Below are 7,976 nucleotides of genomic sequence, written 5' to 3' on the forward strand. Positions count from 1 at the left end.
GGTGCTGGAGGCTGTTTCAACACAGAGATTTATGGTGAGCTCAGGGAGGCTTGGAGGGTGTTGTGGCTGGGAGAGAGTGGTCCCAGGAGAGAGCAGCAGATGCATTGTGCAGCCCTTGCTGTTCTGGGCCAGCATTTCCTTTCCTTGCCTGTACTGGGAGGATGCCACAGAACAGAAAGCATCAGTCAAACCTGCTCTCTCACATATCCATACCACTCCCTCCACGCATGCTTTAAACCTGTGCTGGAGATTCCTCCACTTTATTCATCCCTCAGGCTGTCAATTCAAGTAGCACTTCCCGGCCTGGACCCAAAGGGTTAAGGTGGGATGTTAACTTCAAAGCTGGGCTCGATGGGCTCCAGGGTGCTATGGGGATCTGAGCAGTGTGGGTCGTGGATGTCCTTGCAGGCAGGTCCCTTCTCTCCATGCTGTGAAGAGCAGATGTGGCGTAAAAGCTTCCTTTCGGAGAGGGCATGATTAATCTTTGCTTCTTAGAGGATGACAAATATATTATATTCGCCAACATGCACATGCATTCTCTTCTGACGGGTGACCCCTGTCTTAATGCCAAGCATGTGAGGTCCAAGAGGAGAGCTTTGCAAGCTCATTAATGCTTTGAAGCCACTCATTAGGAGCAGATTCCTCGGGAGCTGGTGAGTGCAACACCCTTTGTGAGCATGACTTCATCTGATATTTATGTGGGTGCTGCAGCTGGAGGCATCCAGGGATGCTGAGCTGTGATTCTGCACACACGGACCAGCATGGCAGATTGCTGTGACTGTAACGCAAAGGGTAAAAGGGAAGAAGGGAAAGTTACTGTTTCCTCTTGGCACCTAAGGGGGTGAATTTTCCTCCTGGCAGCATTTTTGCTTGTGAATAGGTTGACCCAGTCCTCTGCTGTACTGAGGACCTGCAGCATCCTCCTGTGGGATGCCTGAGATCCTTCTGCCTTGCTTCCTAGCACTCATGAATTATCTCTGGAGACCGGGTCGACCCATCCTGACTGAAGAGCTCTGTGTTACCCTCTTTTGAGACCTGGAAACATCCCTTTTTCTGGTCAGGGCCTCTCACCCCTGCAGCAGCCAGCCACAAGCCCTCCAAACACAGCTCTGCTACCCCAGGGCACAGTCGTGAGCAGTTCCTGGAGAAGTGAGGAGGGAATTGCTCTCATCTTCAAGCAGGACAGGGCCAGGACAGCCTGGCCAAACATGTCTCCAGCAGACAGGATCCTCTGGTGAAAGGGCCTGGCCAGGTTTCTTAGCATCTCTGTGCTGGTCTGGGAAGAGTGAGGGTTGTGGAAAGGCTCCTGTGGCTTAAGGGCTAAAAATGTCCTGCACATGGGTACCTGGGGGCTGTGGGTTTGAATCCCATATGATTCAATAGAGGCTTTTTTTTTGGGGAGGGGGTCCCCTCTTTTCCTCAGATTGTGGGAAAAAAGCTGTATCTCACCCCAAAGGAAAAAGAAAGACTCTCTCTCCACACTGTCTTTCCCAGATAAACTACCCTAGTAGAGTCCAAAATGTGGACTGGAAGGGGTGAGGAGTGGGGCCTGAGGTATAAGGACAGCACTTTAACCGTGTGGCATGTCTGGCTGAGCGCTGTCAGGCTGTCAGAGCTGCTCCCTTCCCTCTGGGCACCCAGCGAGGTCAGGCTGAGACCCTCCAGAGATGCCTCCCCTGCACCAGGATCCCTGGTGGTGTTATCACCAGGGACTATGGTCCTTGCATGAGGATCTAGTGTGGCACACATGGGCTTTGCTGTCTTCCATGGCCCATGGGACCTGCTGTCTCCCAATGAGATGTTCCATCAGTTTGCTGGGGACATTAAAGAAAGTAGTGAGGAAGGAAAGGTGTCACTGGGCTCGGGAAGTGTCTTGAGTTGGGAACTCAAGGGCTTGGTGAGATGTGTGCCTTCCAGGGGTGGAGGTGGTGGGTGAGGGGACATCTTGCAGCCCACCAGGATGGCCGAGTGGTGAAGGCGTTGGACTTAAGATCCAATGGGCACATGCCCGCGTGGGTTCGAACCCCACTTCTGGTAGGAGCCTCCTTTTTTCTCTTGGTCTAAAGCTCCCACCCCAGCTTTTAGAGCATCAGTTCAGAGCAGGCATGGGAGCTCTGGGCCCTGTGCCAGGGGAGAAGAAGCCATTCAATGCCCCAGTGTGAGGACCCCGGTGGGACCAAGCCACCCTGCCATCCAGGCTGAATGTGTAGAGACACATGAGCCAGTCTCTCTGGCACACAGGTTACGGATCTCATTTTTCATGCAGGGAGTGCTGAGATCGTTGTGGGCTTGAATCCCACGTGCTCCCAAAATAGCAACTTGTTTTTCCCATGGCAAAAATAGAAAAACCTGACTACCCTGAAGGGTGAAAAAAAAAAAGGTGTGAGCTCTAAACAGCTCAGGCAAGTCACAAGTGGAAACCAGTGCAAATGAGTGGGTTCAGAGAGATGGATTTGGGGTTTGCGGAGACTGCTTCGATTGCCAGCTCTGCTCCTTGACCCCAGACCCATTGCTTGGCTCACCCAAAGCAACATTTGGCACTCTCCAGGGGGTCTGGCTGTGTCACACCCCGCTGGTGCAAGCCAGCGTGGCAGGAAGGGGTTCCTGATGCTGCTGGTTAAATTTGGGAAATGCATGAGAAACTGAGAACTGCTCCTCTGTGGCACAGCGTCGCTGTGCTGTAGTCTGTCTTGGGTCAGTGCCTACAAATGCTCACGAGATTTTTACTCCCTTCCTCATGTGCATGGATGGGCACCAGATATTTCCCTCAGTAAAGCGCTAGCCTGCTGGACCCAAGGAGATGCTGTCAGGTTTTCATTTGGCTGCTTTGCTCCAGCCTGAGGCCAATCGGAAATGTCCTACTGCTGGGACATGATTTGAAGTGATGGTGTTAATTTGGTTAATTAGGATTCCTGGGTAGCGTGCACTTCTTGCAAATCAGCTTACCATTGTAGTATCACTGCAAAGAGTTATTTGCTGGTGCATGGGGTTATGTATGAATTTATGATTATGATGTAGGACCATTAATTTCATGTTTGTGGCAGATGATACAGCTCAATTAAAAGTTGCACGTTAAGATCTTTGGCTCTCTCTGATATATAGGAATCAGATGGTGGCCCACAGCAAGGATTACAGAGCCTGTACAAGTGGCCATATAACAAGTGGGGCAGGACGCAGAGGAGAGGACATGGGAGGAATTACTCTTCTCCTCTCCCATTCAATTAGTGCCAGGAGTGAAATTTCGTGCATATCTGCTAAAGCTGGCTTGTTACAACTGACCTCAGTCATTATGTGAGGCAAAGAATAACAAATACATCTTTGAGAGTACCTCAGGGGCTCTAAGCAACACGACGGGTCAAGCCTTTTGCCTCTGATGGCCTGGAGTCAAACTCCTGTCTAGTTCACGTGTCAAAGGAATTTGGTGGCCTCCGCTGAGTTCAAAGCTGAAATCCTCTCATTTGAGCTTCTCTGCTGATCCATATTCTCACAAACCTTGTGGCTTTTCCACCCCATGGGTATGGGTCCTGAGCTGTTCCTGATCCCTCAGGGATGTTTACCCACTTTGCAAAACTGTTGGGCAGACAGAACATCATCTGAGGGCACCAGAAGCTGAACCAACAGCTTTTGTATCACACCCCCTGCCAGAGCCCTATGGACTGCTGCGGCCAAATGTGAATTTGACTCAGGACTGAGGTCAAATGGCAGACCAATGTAAGAATGTGGGGCTGGAGATGTGGGGACTGAAACAGCAATGATTCAAGTGACCAGGGTAGGTGGGGACTGTGGAGGACTGATAAATAAACTGCCTCCTACCAGGCCACAGCTTTCCTCCTCCTCCTCCCATCTCCTCCAAGTGTTTGACAGAGCTAAAAAGAGCAGCTTGTCTAATAGCCATTTTCACATAGTGTATTTATTAAGACGGTTACTGCAGGTTAAATATCAATAGTTTATTACAAATATATTTATTATAGATTAACTATGCAGTATGTTATGTTGTGGTTAAAAGTAGGCCTCAGTGAAAGATTTTTAATAATGAATTTGTGTTGAAGTAGTGTACAATAAGTACACTAGTCTAAATTTCACAAGACAGTTTTATGTTCAATAAATACCTAGACATTATTAAAAACATATTTATCAAAGATTAACAGTGATGAAATAGATACAAATCTAAGCTGTTAAGCTCAATATGCATACTTATAATAATCAATTCCTATATTAAAACACAATAACTGCCTTGTTTAATCTAAATGAAATGGGTTTTTTGGGGATCTTTGTAAGTGCCATCTTTTGCTGTGTGTTCCCGCTTGCAGATCTCAGATTAGATCCTGGGACCTTTGTACTTCAAATAAATCAAGCACTTAGGTAAAAGCAAAGCAGTCCTAGAATAGCGCAGGCTGTTGCAGGAACAGGGAACCAGAGCTTCAAAGGATGTAGGTCAAAGCCAGTCCACAGGCACCAGAGCAGCTAGTCTAGCTTGCCCCAGCTCTGCATCCCTGAGAAATCCCCACATCCAGTCTAACTGACAGCTCATACCACCACCTCCAGCCACACCACTTCCAGGATTGGGCGTCTGGAACAGCTCTCAACTTCTTTACAATCACAGATGCACCCACGCTGTTTTGGATACGGAATGCTACCACCTGCCTTGTATCCTGTTATCATCTAGCGCTTGGAGGCAGAGTGCTAAAATGAGCTAACTATTTAGGAGATAAACAAAATGTTATTGTTTTACTCTTGCAATGATACTGTTACAATTGCCGGCTGGTGGGTGAGGAGAGATGGTCCCTGCGCCTGCGCCCGCCTGCAGGTGCTGGGAGCTGTGCCCCAGGCACTCACTGTTGTGAAAAACGTCACTGGGCTGGCTGGGTGGCTTGTGGGGCATCACCAGTGGCCTCTGGACCGCAGGAGGACTCAGACTCCCAAGTCCTTCTGACAGCAGGGCTGGATCCAGTGCCTCATCCCAGAATTTGGTGATGGTTTCGTCCTGTGTTTGGGCTTGTACTTTTACATGGGTGGAGATCAGTGTCCCATCTAGGTGAGGGTACAAATCGGAGGCACCCAAATTTGAGGGAGACTGCACACTGTGACTTAAATGTGGACTGTGCCATGACACAAGGGGCTGTGTGGGTTGTTGACCCTGTAATTTACTGAGAGGTATTTTCATCTTGTGTTTGGCAGGATCTCAGAAAACAGTCCGAGAGGGACCAACTTTCCCTACACTGCTGCTCAGCAGAATCTCAAATATATGGTGATTTTCTGTCTCCCAATTGTCTGTTGATTCCTAAAGGGGTTTGTTAACAAGTCTCAGGCACCGCTTTAAGGGATGCTACTTCTGCATTTGGGGTGCTATTGAGCAGTTCTGTAGGATTAGATGTGGGCATGGGCTGCCAAGGAAACCCTTCAAAGGCAGGGCAGAGTCAGGGCATGATGAAGGCAGCTAGGCAGCCTTTGGAGATGGGTGGAACTGTTGGAGAGATGATGGCTGAGAAGTGGGGAGTTTCTGGCCTGTATCAGACACGTGATATATGGACATTTTCTGTGTGTGTATGTCTGGCTCTGAGGGTTGCATTTGACTCAAAAGATGGCCCATACAACCAAGGAAGATCTTTCTGCACTTAGCTGGCCAAGGGCAGTGCTGGCTCCATTGGATGCTGTGGGGATCCATCACCATTTTTTGGCAAGGTCTGGTCTGCAAGATGCCTCCAGTGACCACCTGTTGCCAGGAGCCCCTGACTTCACTTTTTATCCCACCTGGGGAAATATGACCCAAACAGCTTGGAGGCTTTGTGTGTCTCCAATGTAATCACATACTCCTCCGTGGACAGCCGAGCAGTTTATATCTGTTTACACCCGGAGTGAGTTTGTCTCCTGCATGTGTTCCTCAGCCGAACCTGCCCTGTGGGGGATGCTTAGCTGGCAGGGGGGAGTTTTCCATCTTAGCAGAGGGCTGCAATTACAGAGGTGACCAGAGAAAAAAGACAAGCAGGCACGCGCCACTGCCTTTAATAGAAGGCAATGATTCTTCTGGGCTCCAGAGTAATATGGGAGATCTGGTTTTAATAAATTAACAGCCTACAAGTTACAATCTCAAGCAATTAAACTCTGGAATGAAGGCAAGCACCATGAAATGTATTCTGGAGCCGACACAGGGGTGGCAAAGACAATCTCTGAGCAGTGCAGAAGGCAAAAAAATTTTCAAAAATGCCCCAGAGAGAGTGGGAGAGCTCTGCTGCCCCTCTCATTTCTATTGTGCATGCATCTCATGTTGTTGCCCATCACCCATCACATTCTTCACTGGCTCCTTGGGACCTGATGTGGCACCTCCCTGAGCTCATCCAAGTCTCCATCATCACCATCACCCTTGTGCCTGTTTTCATACATGTAGGTAAGGAAATACCTGTGGTGAGGAGGGGATGGCAGGTGGGAGACTTGGGAAGTAGCTGGGAGCTTGAGGATAGCCAGGAGCTGAGGAGGGGAACAAATAAATAAAAAAATAAAACTATTAAGCTCCCTGTCTTACATTAATAGCCTGTATGGAATCCTCTTTGCCATAGAATTCAATTTATTTCCATTTAAAGGCTGTTCTTCTCAATCAATGCAGCTAATAAATAGCTGCTGATGGCCATGACCCCTGGGCTGAGGGAAGAATTTATCTTCTGAGCCAATTAAAGGAACTGAACAATTCCTTTTAATAACACTATGGGATTTTAATACAGGGAAAAAAAAAAAAACAAACCAAACCAAAACCCAACAAACCAGCAGGAGAGGGGAAGAAATACTCCCCCCAAGCCTCGCAGAGAAGGGTCAGGCGGGCTCTGCCAGGGTTGGGATTAGATGCTTTGACTTGTTTTGTGAAGCTGGTAGGGGAAATATAACATTCTCTGTGAAAGCACAGGAATGCTTTGCTTTTCTGATGTCTTAAAAAAAATCCAGAAATCAAAAAGCATAATGGCAAATTATGTTCTCTTGTTTCTAGAGCTGTAAAAGGTTTGGAGAGATTAGTGAGCCCCTGTGGTGTGGTGGGAGAGATGGACAGGCCAGGCCAGCTCTGATGCCTTTTGCGCTGCTGCCATGGGTGGGATGCTACTCCACAAGTGGGGGTTTCTCTGGGTGCCCTGCGGGCACAAGGGCAGTGGGTGCAACGCAGGGTGGCCGCTCCATGGCTTTTTTTCTGAGACTCCCATTACTGTTCCTTTTAGTGGCAAAATTCCTTGCTGATCTGCTTGAGCCCTCGTGGAGGAATGGGAAGCATCCTATGAGGCTTGTGGGTTCCCACAGCTGGTATCAGAGCCAGTGCTCGGTCAAGGGAATGCTCGTGTCTTGGAAGACAGACAGGTGCAAAGGAGGTGGCAAGGGAAGCAGAACAGACACCTATTGAGTTTTCACAAAGCTACATAACCCCAAATGGCAGTGGGTCTTCTCCACTCCATCACTCTCCTGTCAATGAAATCTTATGACTCCTGTTGGCATCGGATGAGAGCATCTGTCAAACACACAAGCCTCCTTTGAACACTCCTGTGCGGTAGGGAAGTCTCTTATCTTCATTTTACAGATGGCAAGCAGAGGCACAGAGAGGTTAATTGACTTGCCCAAAGTCAGCACAGGAGGTCTATAAGTGACGCCAGATCCCTTGAATCCCTGTCTTCTGGCTTAATCATAAGACCATCCGTCTTCATCCTCTTCCCTCTCAGGATTCCCCAGCAACTGTGATAGCTCCAGGCACTCATGTTGGCAAACTGCAGGTGGAGACAGCACTGGGAAATGGGCATTTCCAGCAATGGTTTGTCAACCCCATTTCCCAACAGGACATCAATTTTGGCCCTGAAAGTTTGGATTTTTTTTTAAAATTCTTCTCTAGTCTCCTTTAGGAGCAGTGAGATAAACATGCTGGAGTATGAGAAAGAGCATCTGCTCTTTGGGGACACATTTCAGAGATGCTAAGGCAAAAGGACATTTCATCACTGCTTTGACAGAGT

General features: G+C 48.5%; 1 non-coding gene across 1 annotated transcript; it reads left to right on the top strand.

Moving 5' to 3' along the window:
* The first annotated feature begins 1,954 nt into the window (after positions 1–1,954).
* On the top strand, positions 1,955–2,037 carry TRNAL-UAA (transfer RNA leucine (anticodon UAA)). The gene has a single exon. It is a non-coding gene; the product is annotated as a tRNA-Leu (tRNA).
* The last annotated feature ends 5,939 nt before the right edge of the window (positions 2,038–7,976 follow it).

The sequence above is a fragment of the Falco cherrug genome, chromosome 4 (assembly GCF_023634085.1).
Source record: "Falco cherrug isolate bFalChe1 chromosome 4, bFalChe1.pri, whole genome shotgun sequence".
NCBI classification, from domain to species: Eukaryota; Metazoa; Chordata; class Aves; order Falconiformes; family Falconidae; genus Falco; species Falco cherrug.